Below are 16,327 nucleotides of genomic sequence, written 5' to 3'. Positions count from 1 at the left end.
TCAGTCAAAGCCACCCCCAAGATACAGAGCATTCACTCTTATACAGCCACAGATAAGTCAACCATTGTTTGCCGACAAACGTCTACACTTCAGAAAGCTCACAAATTCCACGGTGAATAAAATAAGTCCTCTACTCTCAGTATAAACAAGTCATTTTTTGTTGGTGATTATATTAATAAACCTATCATCGTTGTTTTGTTTATGTGTCTATATAAATATGTTTAGATAAAGTTTATACATTATTTTAAATTTTTATTTTTCTTTGACTGAATAAAACTTTTTTTTATTAGGTTTAAACTTGACACGGATACAATATTCGAAATAGATGGCATGTTGCTTTTAATATGGCGGACAAAAATGTAACACCTGTAACGTAACACCGTAACAGTTATCACTGTGCATACGTAATTGACTTAATATCTAGCAAGCAATGAAACCAGGTTCTGTTCCAGTAATTACCTACGGCCACCTACCCATATGATACAAGTTTTATTAAAATTACCCATACACATCACAGGATTTTGATAAAATGTACTTCTTGAAAAAAGATTTGTCCATTTAGTGTAACACCCGTAATGGAAGTTGGTAGGTTTTTTAATTAGTACATATAATTTTAAATCTTAAATATTTTATGGAAGTTGGGAGAGAAACATGTTAACTGTATAAAACTCAAATAATGGGGAGAGTGATACAAATAATATTCTCTGCAACTTCACTTTAAAACATTTACCCCCCTCAAAATGTAACACCCGTAACGATGGATTTGACCATATATATATATATATACAGGGGACAATAGTTTAAAATGTTAGGTAACCGGAAGTCAGTTGACGTGAGTTTTACTTAGGAAACCGATTGTTCGGTTATGTGAATATAGTTCTCGTAACCGATTAGTTAGGCCTACCTAATCCTAAAACACTTGAACTACGGTTGTGTGTTACATTAGTGATTCAAATGTATTTAAAACAAACTAATTTTCACTTTCATGACTGATATATGGTACTTGTAATTTTAGAATGTAATCGTTCACCACGTAACCGACTGGCGGTTCTCGTGATTTTAAGGTTGCGTAGCTGACACGCGAACAGAACAACGGTTCTCGTGAAATATTATGCCCTGTATATATATACATGTATATATATATATATATATATAATTATTACATACATGTGTGTGTGTGTGTGTGTGTGTGTGTGTGTGTGTGTGTGTGTGTGTGTATATATATATATATATATATATATATATATATATATATATACACACACATATATATACACATATACACACACATGTATGTAATAATACTAATAATAATAATACAGATATTTAAAATGGGCCCATGAGAAACGGCCGGTTTTGAGGGGATTCCAGTTTACAGAGGGTCCGGTTTTGAGAGGTTTCACTGCATATATATATATATCAGGGCTCGCGCTGTCGGTAGCCAAATTAGCCATTGGCTAATTTTTAAAAAAAATGGCTAATAAAATTTGCTAGTGGCTAAAATTTTGGCTAAGCCATTTTCTGTCTTCTGGTGTGAACAAACCGTTACATAATCTATCCGACACCTCAAACATTCAATTAGCGTAATAGCCGAGACTGTGAGGTGACATTTAATAAGTTAGCTGGATTTTAAAAAGACCGTAAATATTAATTTTATTAAAGGATTTGTTGTTGGGGTTGGGTTTTTTTATAAATGGAGTATACTGTGGCGAAGTCGGCATTCTTAGCCGAGGTATTTTATAAGCATTTAACACAACAAGCATTTAACACGACGCTGAAATCAACAGCAACAACATGGCACAAATTATGAAATCGTTTGGGGTGGGGAATTGATGGGTCACTTAAAGAAAACCTAACTTATTTAAACTAACATAAAGATTGCTATTTAAAGAAATAATGAGTTCTATATATAAAAAAAGCTCTCAAATTTTTATTTGAGGAAAAAAAAAGAAAGAAAAAACAACACCATTCATAAACATCGCCCACCCCCATATCTCTGTATGTTTGTTAATTTAATGTCATAGGCCTTAGAAGTGGGGGTGGGTGTATGGGGTACTGGCTTCAAACTCTTAAGATATTGTTTAACCCCATCCCCGCTGAAAACTCTCAAAGTAATATATTAACTGCCCCTACCCCCATTGAGGTTTTGTTATTCCTATTTATTCCAGTTTGTACACAATTAGCTGAAAAAGATACATTTTCATATTCATATATAAATACTCTATACAGTACTGCGTAAAACAAATTTGGCTAAAGCATTTTCAATATGGCTAATAAAAATTCCATTTGGCTAATATTTTGGCTACAGGTATTTTTGATCCAGGGTGAGCCCTGATATATATATATATATATATATATATATATATAACACATTACATTTCCAGTGCAATCAAAGTATGCAATATTTATCAGATCATATACTTTCAGAATTTGATAACATTGCAGATGTAAATTAATCAAGGTCACGGCACTAGGTTTACTGACATTTAAGCAAATGTACTAGGGTAACACTGCAATAATTGACGTATGAATTCACTCATCAAATAAAAACATTTCAATAGCAATTTTACACTGAGATCTGTCCAGTGTTCAGAAAACAAAAAACATTAAGCACTAGTTTATTTTGATGTAATGACATCCAAAATGATGTGATTCGAGTTTGACGCCATTTCCATTCAAAAAAAGACCACGTCACTTACATGTATTCTTATGTCTTTTGAATATCTAGTAATGGCAGACTGGAATTAAAGTTGCATGTACAGTTTACAAAAACATGTTGTACTAAGCTTGAGATTATATGATAAAAAGATTACTACCCTCGTGTGTTTCGGTATCATCAATATCATATATTAGGAATAAAAATAATGTATTATATGCTCACCAGAGGCTCACATAATACAATTTTTATTCCTAATATATGATACTGACGATACCGAAAAACACTGGTAATAACCTACCCACCTCCCTCCCCCCCTCCCTCCCTCCCTCCCTCCCTCCCTCTCTCTCTCTCTCTCTCTCTCTCTCTCTCTCTCTCTCTCTCTCTCTCTCTCTCTCTCTCTCTCTCTCTCTCTCTCTCTCTCTCTCTCTCTCTCTCTCTCTCTGTATAATATATATATATATACTGTAAATCATAAAATGTTAGCGATCTAAACATTTTGCGAAATCCAAATTTCTTGCTTTAGTTAACCAGTATCATTTCTATGTGAACAGGTAGTACTAAACAAATAACTTCTGGCTGGGTCAAAGTTGGAGGTGCAGCGAACTTTTGATAGAGAAGTGAACACCACAAGTCCTGTGACTGGTGATAAATGTGAGTGTGTTGGTTGTAAAAAAACATTAGTTTCATCTGGGCAAAAAATGTATGCAATTTTATTTCATCTAGTACCACTGTGTCAAGTAGCCTTGTGCTTGAAACATGTATGGGGCACCTGTAAAATAAGTACTCCCAATTTTGTGAGGAACTAGGGTAGAGGCTATCCGTTATCTCAGAAATGAGCAGCGTGACCCCAATTCTGATTCACGTTAAGGGTGAGGGGTGGTAGTATTTATATCCGTGGCGTTTATATCGATTGATATGCTGCAGATAGGAGTTTTAGCCACATATGTTACTATTGTCGTCTATGGAATTTGATTTGGTAACTGGTATACACCCTACATATATATATATACATGTACAGTCAAACTTCAATCAATCCACCTTCGATCTCTCGAAAACTCCGATCTCTCAATCTGAAGCGACGGTCCCAGCCGAGTCGTTATACAAACTAGTAATAATGACCTTCGAAAACTCAATAAACTTGATATCTCGACCTAATTCTTTGGTCCCGCCATAAAGATTTAATAGAGTATGCACCTCTAAAACTTGACGCGTGTGGATTTATCAAACTGTTATTGCCGATAGTATTTTAAAGACAAATGTATTGTTAATCATGTCAAACAAGCGAAGCGCGCCTGTCTCGGGTGGTCTTGGCTGTCTAGGATTACGGTGATAATTACGGAATAATAGATTGCTAACTAAGCAGAACGAAATGATCCTATGTTTGGTAGTCGGTGTTCGTCCCTGGTGGTGAGTCTTGCTACGTAATACTTAATTACAGACACAGTTTGGTTAACTTCAAAGAGCATTTGTAATAATTGTTAGTGCTGTTTGCTTTTGCTCTCAAAGGCGTGAATCGTGTCAAACTTTAGCTTTTCTATTTATGTATCAGTTAATGTTTATCAATTACCAGTCATTTAGTTATGTTAAAAATTGATACATCACAGATCGAGCAATCTGGGGAAGGACCCAGAAATGGAGGGTGGGTGGCCAGATTGGAGAAAGAAAGCAGAGGTGCGAAGAATAAATAATTTTGTGTAAAACAAATGTCCTTATAGTGTTATTCAGCATTCAGTGTTTTATTTATTAGTTACGTTCCGCCATGTTTTGACATCTGTAAAATATGTCAACGTTACTTTTTGTTATTTATATATGTATGTAAATGCCTTCTTTTTTTTTGTCAATAAATACATGTAGCCTATATGCCCAAGCATATATTTCAAATTCATCTGGATGATCCTTTTTGTTTTTACTTTTACAATATACGCAAAATTAATGTACGACAGACGTTGAAGATGCCAAACAGGTGGGGTGGGGTGAGGTGACTGATATATTAATTCGCCTTTCAACTGGGGATGCATAGTTTTCTGAGTTCAGAGGTAGGCAGTGAAACGCACTCTTCTTACAATATTAAGTGAAATAAATCAGCTGCAATGCTGCAACCAGCTGCAATTCAGTTTCAAATTTGAACTCTCATATATTAATTTTGAAAACACGAACTCACTGAAACTCGAACTATTTCCTCGTCCCCTTCAAGATCGAGTTATCGAAGTTTGACTGTATTGTAAATCATAAAATATTTATGATCTTAAAATGTATTGAAATTCAAGTAACTGACATTAAACTTTAGTGAGGTTGTTGTATCAAAAACTTTAAATTTGTTTAGCTTCAATTGTAGTATACCGTAGCTGAAATAATACTATGGAATTTGATGTTATCAGGCAGTGAACTTGGGACCTTGTGTATGGAATTTAACTTTATTAGATGAAATTAGCAGGTGAGATTTAACTCGGACATGCATATAAAGCCGAGTATACCGAAAATACTGCTTGATATCCGTATCGTGTCAATATCGAATACTGTACCGATACCGAGGTAAATCACCCCTAAAATTCTGATACCAAACCTGAAATTTCAATACCGCCCACGCCACCTCTAATGCCTTTAATCTGTACATACCTGTGAAGTACGCACGTGAAACAACCCACACATAAACTGGAAGAAATGTGACTGGAACAAAGTTCTTTTTTTGTATGAGTACTTGGAAGCTGTCTTCTAATGCATCACCAGGTGGTTTCAATGTGATCTGTATCTGCACCCGGGGATCTGTAAAATTAATATAAATTTATTAGCACTTAACTGGATATAGGGGTGGAGCATTTTCTTCATAATCAAAACCGATGACCGTTTTGTCTGACTTTCTGACAATACTGCAATTCTATTTAGAAATAAAATATCGCTTAACCTCAGTTTCCGGCCTATCCCGCGAGTCGGTCTATTTTGGTACGGTTTGTTTATAACGAAGTCTGCGCACACGCGAACTTTGACATCGGAATAATTGCGTACTGGAATTGCAACACCGTAACTCACAGATGACAAAATGAGAAAAAAACGGGTAAGAATTAACTTTTTTAAAGGTTGAATAATACACAACACTCATTTTGCATTGTAGATTCACTCTAAATAACGTACAACCTCAGTGTACACACCTTAATAAGCAGCAATCATCACCGACAGAGCTCAGCTTACAAACGTCGTCTGCCTGCGTGTGGAAAGTCACGTGATAATCACGTGACAATCAAAGCCCGAGTAGGAAAAAGAAAAGAAAAAAAAGTATGGAAGCTCATTTTGGCAAACTGCATCAAATACCAAATAAATAATTTTAAAAATCAGGATGATGTTTGTTTGGATATGGTTTAAAGAATAATTTAAAAACATGAAAAAAAGAAATAAAAGTAAAAAATTATCATTTATTAAACACAACTGAATATTTATTTCAAGCAAGATGGTAGTGAAATGTTTCTAAATTGTTTCAGGTTCCTAAAAAGATTGAAAAAAAGAGAAAAAGATCATACAAACCTGACACCTTAATTGCAGCATGGAAAGCAGTTGAAAATGGCATGTCTATGTACAAGGCATCAAAAGTTTTTGGTGTACCAAAACAAACTCTTGGTGATAGAAAATCAGGAAAGGTACGTGACCCCCTACGATTTGGTACAGGAGAACGACCAATGTGTTTGACGAAGCTCACGAAAGAAACCTGGTGAATCATATCACCTATCTGTCCTCATTGGGATACGGTTATTCAAGGGCAGAAGTGATCAGCTAGCTAGCTACCGATTATGCTCACTTCCTCTCTCTTTTGCCAGGTGATAAATCCCTCTCCAATGGGTGGTTTTGTCGATTTTTGGCGAGATGGCCTGAGTTGCAGTTGCTTCGACCGAGAAGCACAGAGATATATAGGGCAAAATGTGCTACACTGAGGCATTCAAACATTATTTCTCTGAACTTAAAATGTGATGGAAAAATATGGCTTAATTAACAACCTCACTGCATCTATAATGTAGACGAGACTAGGATTAACTGTCAACATAAACCAGGTATGGTGGTCTGTCTGAAAAAAAAAGCAAGCCAGCAGCTGTAGTAAGTTCAAGATCATCAACAGCAACTGTCATTGCATGTGGAAATGCTATCGGCACCTTTGTTCCACCATTTATAATATTTAAAGGCAAGAGGATATCTGCAGACCTATCACAGAACTGCACAGATGGTACTACAGTCCGCATGTCAGACACAGGCTGGTCCAATAACAATCTGTTTATGGACTTTTTACAAAAATCACTTTCTGAAATACTGCATGGGTTCTGATTCGGACCACAAATTACTAATGTATGATGGCCATGCTAGCCATATTAATATTCCATTGATTGAGTGGGCTAGAGAACACAAGGTAATACTGTTTGTTTTGCCACCTCACACAAGCCATTTGACCCAACCACTAGATGTTGGATGCTTCGGCCCATTTAAGCGATATCTGTACTCCGAATGTGCGAGTATCATGAGAAAAAAAATGACACAGGCCATTACAAAGTACGACTTAGGTGAAATCATCTGCAAAGTGTACCCAAAGGCCCTCTCTTATCAGAACTTAGTATCAAGTTTTCGGAAGACTGGGATCTATCCTCTAAATGCAGAAGTTATTGACAAGAACCAGCTGACCATGTCATCTCTTTGACAATTAGACTGGTACACTTTCTAAAAATAGACCGACAACTGAGAGGATTGCATAAAGTGTCAACATCCGACCAGGTAGGGATTGTGTTTTTACATAGATATAAACAGATAAGATTTCAAAGATTTGTTGGTTTATTTTAATAGTAGTATAACCAAGGCTGTTAATGATTCTGGTACATTGGATGTAGACTGCAACTGCGCGTGCGGAGAGGCTTTTTATTGTTAATAGACCGGAAACTGAGTACTCCAGGATACAGTTGATATCTTTTCATGAAGCCAAGTTGAAAAATTCATTTGATCAAAGATATAATACATTAAAAAAATTACTACAAAAATAAAATACATGACTACCCAGTCACTACCTTAGCATGTGGCCTACAACACAGCAACGGTCCTACCTGTGGGGTGGTGCATATAAAAGAAGCCTTGCTACTAATCATGGGGGAAAATGTAGCGGGTTTCCTCTCTAAGACTATATTATAGTATATATCAAAACTTTTGACATTCAACAGCCAATGATTAAAAAATCAATGTGCTCTACATATGTATTATACTATATAATGTCAAATTATATTGATTTAATTAATTTAGAAAACTTATTAAAAAGGGATATACTAGAACTGAATTCATGTAGGCCTACCATATTCTTGAGGCTAGGGAATGGTCTTTTTAGGGGGGTTAGGGGCAATTAATTTTTTTTTTTGCTGTTGAAAATAGTTCTTTAAAATGTATTCCATCTGTACAGCAAACATCGTTACCATTCTTGTCATATTTAGAAAGTGTTCGCGGTCCCCACCGACAAGTTACGTAACTTCGAAAGGCAACCTCCCAAGTCAGAAGTGGTAAGTTACCAAACTTATAATTGATCTGTTCTCTAAGGCACTGACAGCCGTAAAAGTCCCATCCTATTATAAATGTAGATCTATAATGTCGTTGTAATAAAATTAAATAAAACTAAATTAAATATTCATGCTTAATACAACCAGGATTACTACAACCGGGATTCCCCTGTCATCATTGATGACATTTAAACCAATGAAAAGACGCCCTGCAAAACCAGCTTGATCTAACTGGCGGAAGCTGGTCGAAGTTTACCCAAACCAACACGTACCCAAATCAAAACGCCCCACTTTTCCTTAAAGTGTACCCATGCCAAATTATAACAACCAAACCGTACCCATATGTTTGTTCCGGGAATAAATAAGCAATTTCCAAACTCGTTTTATAATGTTCGTATGTCGTTCAATTCTTGCAGTAATATTAATATGCTTGTCAGTACGAGACAGGGGGCAAAACCTCAAATTCGGGGAACAATGATCAAAGGAAGGAAATGTTTTATTTAACGACGCACTCAACACATTTTATTTACGGCTATATGGCGTCAGACATATGGTTACGGACCACACAGATATATAGAGAGGAAACCTGCTGTCGCTACAAGATATTCCAAGATATTCGGGTAAAATGTGCCAAAGTGAGGCCTTTTTAATTACCATGTCTTTCCGTGATTCTACCCTCAACATTAGTTGTAATCCACGAAAAAAATGTGTAGTGATTCGTTTGCAACCCTATTATATATAGGTGTTTGGTAGTAATCATATTGCGTACGATACAGGGCAACTGCCCCCCCACCCACCCACCCACCCACCCTACCCCTGTCCTGGAAAAAATCCTCAAATTTGGGCAGAAACAATAGAGAGATTCGAGCCAAATTGACTGGCCTGAACATTTTTCACCATGTATTTTGGTTATTCTACCTAATGACAAAGTATATATACTATTAGTTGTAAGTCATGTACAAATGCAACCCTATATATAGGCCTAGCTGTTTGGCAGTAATGCTAATATGAATAAACGTTGTAATTCAGATTCGGGCAAAATTCAGCCTGCCCCCCCCCCCCCCCCCCCCCCCCCCCCCCCCCCCCCCCACGGGCTCAAAGTTTGAATTTTTATTTTAGGAGCTCCTAGGTAACATTCTAATTTTAGGCGCACAGTTACATATTTTAGGAGAACTGGGGAAAAAGTTTGGAGCACTGGTGAATATTCATAGGGGGCATCCATAAAGTACATAGTTTTTACGTTCCTGGAAAGGGGGGGGGGGGGGGGTAAACCTCGGTTCTCACAAAAAAACATTTTGTCCCTCGGGTTGGAATTGCCGTATCTATACCTCACAACGGTGATAGGTTCTATTATTACGGTTCAGGTTTTGCGTTAAATTAAAGTAAATGTAACAATGCTACATGCATTGTCTTACACTTGCTTTTAAACTAAAGGTCTTTAAAATCGTGAACGTGTTTTAAAGTCGACTTGCAAATGGAGCCACGTAGAAAATACGGCCTATTTGTACATAAGAAACGTCTTGAACCGCGTTACCGTGATTTTGTAGTTGCTTGGCGTGATTTCGTTTCCGGTATTATATGTTGATCTTTCCAAGATTAAAGTTGATTTTTCCAAGTTTAAAGTTGATTTTTCCAAGATTAAACTTGATTTTTCCAAGTTTAAATGTTGGAAAATAGAATTATTTTATTGTGTGTCGTGGCACTACTACGCTTCCGTAGTTATCAGACGAGAATCCTAATAAAACCGATTAAATCGGTATACATAATTATAATTTTGTTTAAACCGAGTTGATATCCTATTAAACGTCCATCTCAAATTTTAAACTTACCGCTTTGAAAATATGTTCTGCGAAAGCTGTTTCTTTTCAGCTATAACGCAATAGGCCAAAGTGACGTATTTTTCTCAGAATTGATGACTTCACCAGACCATGCATTCTTATTCTGTTGTGAATCACGTGAAGATTAACAAAACGTTAGGTCACTTGTCTCTAACTTAAGACTACGAATTTCATAGTATGCGTCAATGCAGCTGCCACTTTCCAATCAGCAAAATTAGTTAATTTGTTTGGTCGCACACGTGCGACTTGGTAGTAACTTTTGGTCGCACTGGTGAAAAATCCAGTCGCATGTGCGACCAGTTGGTCGAGAACTTTGAGCGCTGCTACCCACCAACCCCCCCCCCCCCCCCCACACACACACACACAAAAGAGGAGCCCGTACGCCTGTGACAGTAAAGCTAATATGAACACATGCTGTTATGCAGATTTGGACATTTTCGTTTAATTCGAGCAAAAGCCAGCCTGCCCCCCCCCCCTCCCCTTACAAAATTGGAGCCCGTATGCCTGTGATGCATGTAGACATATTATACTAGTATATACATGTACGTGTTAGAGACGCTGTAAACTCGATTAATCTGTGGAATATATGGAATACCTAAATATTATATATTTGTAAATTATAAGCTGTTATATTCTAAACGTTATATATTATTGGTAGTCTACAATTCCATAAAAGTATATTACATCTTGACAATTGAACCCGATGTCATGACATAATAATATAATATAACATAACGATATAGATATCCACGTAGCCTACGTATATACATTATATCTTGGTGACGGGAGATTTCTTCTTTTACTTCTTCTTCTTCTTCTTTTACTTCACAACGACTCCTACTTACTTTATTGTTTTAATGTAGTATTGGTATGAAGTTAAAGCTTGGTTACAATCCAATAAAAAAATTTATAGTTACAATCGCAAACATCGTGACTAACAAACAGTCGAATTACTATGAAGGACTTTGTATTAAAATATAGCTAAACTCTGGGTTGACTCATTTGGTAGCATGGGGCGAGACGTAGCCCATTGATAACGTTCTTGCTGATGCGCGGTTGGTCTAGGATCGATCCCCGTCGGTGGGCCGATTGGACTATTTCTCGTTGCAGCTGGTGCTCCACGACAGGGCGTCATAATACTATCTTGTCTGTGATATACTGCATATAAAAGATTCCTTGCTTCTAGTCATTTCTAGTCAACTTATTTTCGTGCTTATATCCAACTAAGGTTCAAGCACGCTGTCCTGGGTACACACTTCAGCTATCTGGCTGTCTGTCTAGGACAGATTTAGTGGTTAGTGAGAGAGAAGAGGGTGTAGTGGTCTTACACCTACCCACCGAGTCGTTAAAACTCGTGGTTCTGTACGTGTGGGAGCCAGTACCGGGCTGCGAAGCCAATACTTACAAGCCTTATGTCCTATGGTTTACTCACAACATCACCGAGGCTGGTTTCTTCTAATCGGAAAGTCTAAGAGTAGCCCATTGCGAGGTATCCTCTATAGTCCGTTCCATCCTCACACATTTTTGTGTGCAATTAAAACAATATTCGATTCATAAATAAATAAAACTGTACATAATAGTATTATACATACCATAGTAAGAAAACGACACTAACAATGTTATGGTCGCCATTTTGGTTTTATGGACTGGTATAGTCTTGCTATATGAGATAATTCTGATTATTTTCTTGTTGCTCCCTCTAAAATGAAATTAATCAAGAAGAAAGAAAACACGAATTAGTCAAACACACGCGCACGCGCGCACGCACGCACGCACACACACCAAAGCACATACAAAAGAAAAACCCACAAAAAAATAGAAAAAAGCATTCAGGCTACGTCTTGCCGCATGGACCCTTGTGTGATTGCTACAGTGTCTATGATTGGTTTATATGTCGATGTGTTTGTGCACGGCATAAACGAAAACGTTTACCGAGATCCCGGTCTATGTTAATGACGAAAAGATAAAAATTAGTACTTTCCCTTTCAAATAAAGTGTTTCATAAGGTGGCCAACGATATCTTTTCCACTAATAATATTTACTGTGCCGGCCAGTGGTTGCAAAACAAGGCGTCGCGCGTCGCATGTCGCATGCGACGTTTACTACCCTCATTTCCGACGTCTATTTTCGCCACAGTTGCTCAGACTCCAGTTCATATTTTCTTGGTTCTTGTCTGAATGAATAGCTCGGCTTCTATGGGTTAATTTCTTCAGGAAAACGTTGAGTTTCCCACGAATACAGCGTCCATTACTGCTCATTGCTGTGGCGATTAGCGCACAATTACACTGTACATGGAACGCTTGGATATCGCTTATTCCTGCACTGACTAATCACATTCAAGGATAGCAATGTGGGATCACCACTCCACATGATTATCATTATGGATTGCGAGAAGAATCAGAAGAGAAAGCAGTCGAAGCAGCAGTCAATAGACTCTTTGTTCAAGCGACATAAACAAGATAAGGAAATTCCGAATCGCATTTTTTCCAACAAGACCGACGGTCATCAGTGGAATGCCTTTTTTTTTTAAATCTTTTTTTTTTTTTTTATTCATGAGCACACTAGACCCAGTGATTTTCCGCGATCGCGGAAAACGGACGGAATTCCCATTGTGAAACTGAATTTACATTTGGAAACCAATCTAATTAAAATTAGCTCTACTGGGTCTAGCCAGTAGATCTAACAGCATTGCGTGGACTCCCATGTCCAGGTGACATTTCATCTATAAATAACAATTTAAATATCGACCAATTACACTTCGCCTTTTATAGCGTTATTCGGGAGCATACAAATTCTAAAAATATCAGGCGAGACTATTTATGCAATAGGCGAACTTGTTGGTCTATTTCAACATTGAAAAAACAGGGGAAAAAGTGCAGTAATAAACTTTGGACTGTATACTAGTATAAACAGATTTTATGGCTATACCATCACGGTTTATTTTTTCGTCTTGAAACGAATTTTATATAAAATTTTATATTGCAATTAGTTTCCGGCATACTTCGTAATTCACCCGAATTATTTCGTATACCCTCGGCATAATCCCGAATGTTTTCAAATTCTTTTCAAATCATTGGATTCCCAGTCTGGAGCTCCACGCGGTAAGACGTGTTTGTTTCGCTTGTGCACACTGCACGTGGTTTCGTGTGCTCGACTTGGGGGTCCTTCATTTCGTTGTTTTTGTCAGCGAAATGAAGTTTTCTACTGGGATGTATGCGGCCATTGGAACTGATTGAACACTGGAACGCTTCTTGTTTCGACAGCCTGCACCGCCAGGTTGGATTCTTTTTTAGCGAGATTCATTGCCTCCACGTCATTTCTCCGTCTGACTGTCGACTCTTTTTTTTCGTGACTCGTATGACGGCCATTCTGCAGAACGCCACGGTTGTTCGCGTTTAGTCTCTACATGTCCGAGCCTGTCCAAGCAGTACTGGAAGATTGACCGCCCCACTCTAAGAAGAAATAGGAAGCGGGGTCGGCCCCTACTACTCTTTTTCTAGACTTTACCTTGCTTTATAGTGATACCATCTCGTTTCCTCCGGAGTCGGGCCCGTCCGCACCACTATACCAACCCATGACGACTGGACTATACCCTAGTCTGATACTCTCTCTCGTTCAGACGGATCCGGCTTCTCAAGATCTGTATTTCAGCACAGCACTACACTTTCAACGTCTATCGACTGTCAATCTAGGGGTTTTCTTGACGGGATGCAACCCATCTCGTCCCTTTAAGCTCTGCGCCCAAACGGCCTTAACGAGGCCACTCGCATGGACATATCGATCGGACTTTAAACTTTTAGATCTGCGTTCAAAATTTTATGTCGAAATTACTTCTTTTTTTCTTTTTTTTAAATAATATTAAATAGTCCGATCCTCTCTTCTTTCTCTTATTTAATTTTGGACTGTCCTTCTAAAATGCTCCAAATTATATAAATATTCGGCCGAGCAGTCAATTCTTTTTATTTTTGGCTTGTAACCTTTTTATTTTTTTTATTTATTCTATTAACTTTTTACTAATTGATATTTTAAAAATTCTGCCCTTTTTCACCACACCCCCCCCCCCCCCCCCCCCCCCCCCCCCCCCCCCCCCCCCCCTCCATCGGACTCGGGATGGACGTGTTCGAAACCCTAGTGGTATATGGGCACGTTAAACTAGTTATCATCATCATCAAATCATGATTTTGCAAATAAGGCTTTGATTGGTCGAATAAAAGGTCAACTGGACATGAGCTCCAACGAGCTGCTGTTAGATCCACATGTAATAGTGGAGCTAATTTTAATTAGATTGATTTGGAAACGGAAATACGAATTTCCGCGAAGTTAAAAAACAAATCAATACTATTTTAGTATTGCCACACGATGTAAAACTGACGATTGACCCGTGTGCAGTACTATTGGCAAACGCTAGACTGAATTATGCGCTTCACGGTAAACCAAATGGTCACATTGGGAACCAATCAAATACTTCGCGCAGATGGGACAGGTTTTTTTTTCTCCAGGAGTAAGTTTAGCCAGCGGTTTGTCGCTAACGCTTGTCATGGAAGATAGATTTTTACGCTACACATTAAACCGAAATGACCATTTCGGGAACCAGTCAAAATATGTTTGCAAACGTTTAGCAAAAAAACGGCGGTTTGAACGTTGCAATGTTACTTTATTTCCGCTGTGTCATGCACATACTTCAATTTGCAGACGACGTTAGTTGATAAAATAAATGTTTACGTTTTGTGAATCCTAAGCCCCGTTGAATAAAGCAGTGCACTTAATTGTTGGACAATCATGCTTTATGTAGTTATTATAATTGTAGCCTTTGCTCCTGATATGATTTTTCGCTACTGATATGATCACTTTAAGTAACCTAAAGTCCGAACCAAATTTTTTTTTTTTTTATTTTATTTTTATATAAACTTTATTACCCCAGATCACTGGCAATGTCAAGGTCGGGATGCCTTGAGTCATCGTCTTACAAATGTACAATAATAATAAAATTATAACTTATTTCATATGTACATATATCCACACATACACATACAGATACACACACACACACACACACACATACACACATACATATATATATATATATATATATATATATATATATATATGTATATGTATATATATATATATATATATATATATATATGTATATATATATATGTATATGTATATATATATATATATATATATATATATATATATATATATACACACATACACATAGACATACACATAGACATACATATACATATACACACATACATATACATGTACACATATACACACATACACACATATACATACATATACGGGCATATACATACATACATACATACATACATACATACATACATACATACATATATGATACATATGGTAGTTACATTCATTTCATTTGCCGTCTATATTGCACAAGCATATCCATAATTGTTTGTTTTTTGATGATCTGAGGGTCAAAATGGATATATAAAACGAGCATAGAGGGGAGAAAAGAAAGGGAAAAGGGAAAGAAAGGATAGAAAGGAAAGGTTTGTCTATCAACACCCAAATGTTTTAGGGTGTTTTTATAAATAACTGCTTTAAGTGGGTGTCTAATGTAGTAAGAACATCACTTGGTATCCTAGAAATATGAATGAAGTATGGTAAAAATAGGCGAGGTTCAAAAAGAAGTATGGAAAACAGTTTTGTTTTTTTGTTGTTTTTTTTTGCTTTTTTGTGTGTGTGTGTGTGGGGTGGGGGGGGTGTTTCCAAACAAGTTACAAAGTTGTTGGGTTTTTTGTTTATTGTTTTTTTTTCTGTTATATTTTTTAAAGCAAAGACTATAAAGAAAGAAAAGCTTACCAGCCGTATAAAAAGAAATATTTAGGATTTTATGTAGGCCCATCAACACTAAAAAGGTTAAGCCACTTTCCCCAACGTTCGTCGAATTTTTGATACTCACAATTTTTAAAATAAATATATCTTTCTATTTGAAATTTGTTTTGCAATTTCTTTTTTATAACATTAAAATTAAGACTGTTGTTTAGAATTTTCATACTATAAATGCAGGGCCGTACCCTCCGGGGGGGGGGGGGGGCAGGGGGGCAGCTGCCCCCCTGAGAATCTTGTCCTTTTTTTTTTTTTTTATATATCTCCAGTAATAGCATAGAAATGTTTAATCTTTATAGTATGTTAAAAATTATTTATAAAATTTAGTGCCCCCCCATGGATTTTGGTCAGGGTACGGCCCTGAAATGTGATGTTTTATATTGATTATTAACCAGTTAATTACTTGGTTCATATCACTGTTTATCATACCAAACATAACTATGCTTATTCAG

General features: G+C 36.9%; 1 protein-coding gene across 2 annotated transcripts in view; it reads right to left on the bottom strand.

Annotated features, from left to right (window-relative positions):
* The window catches only part of LOC121373789, a 36,552-nt gene extending 30,980 nt beyond the window's left edge, over positions 1-5,572 (bottom strand). Inside the window, exons 1-2 of one of the 2 annotated variants that reach the window (XM_041500549.1) lie at positions 5,562-5,572; positions 5,276-5,422 (exon numbers count right to left, since the gene is read on the bottom strand). The gene's annotated coding sequence lies outside the window, so the exon portion shown is untranslated. The other variant, XM_041500550.1, reaches the window with a different exon arrangement.
* Positions 5,573-16,327: the final 10,755 nt, after the last annotated feature.

This window comes from Gigantopelta aegis, chromosome 5, assembly GCF_016097555.1.
Source record: "Gigantopelta aegis isolate Gae_Host chromosome 5, Gae_host_genome, whole genome shotgun sequence".
NCBI lineage: Eukaryota > Metazoa > Mollusca > Gastropoda > Neomphalida > Peltospiridae > Gigantopelta > Gigantopelta aegis.
This window is presented reverse-complemented; position numbering and strand designations above follow the sequence as displayed.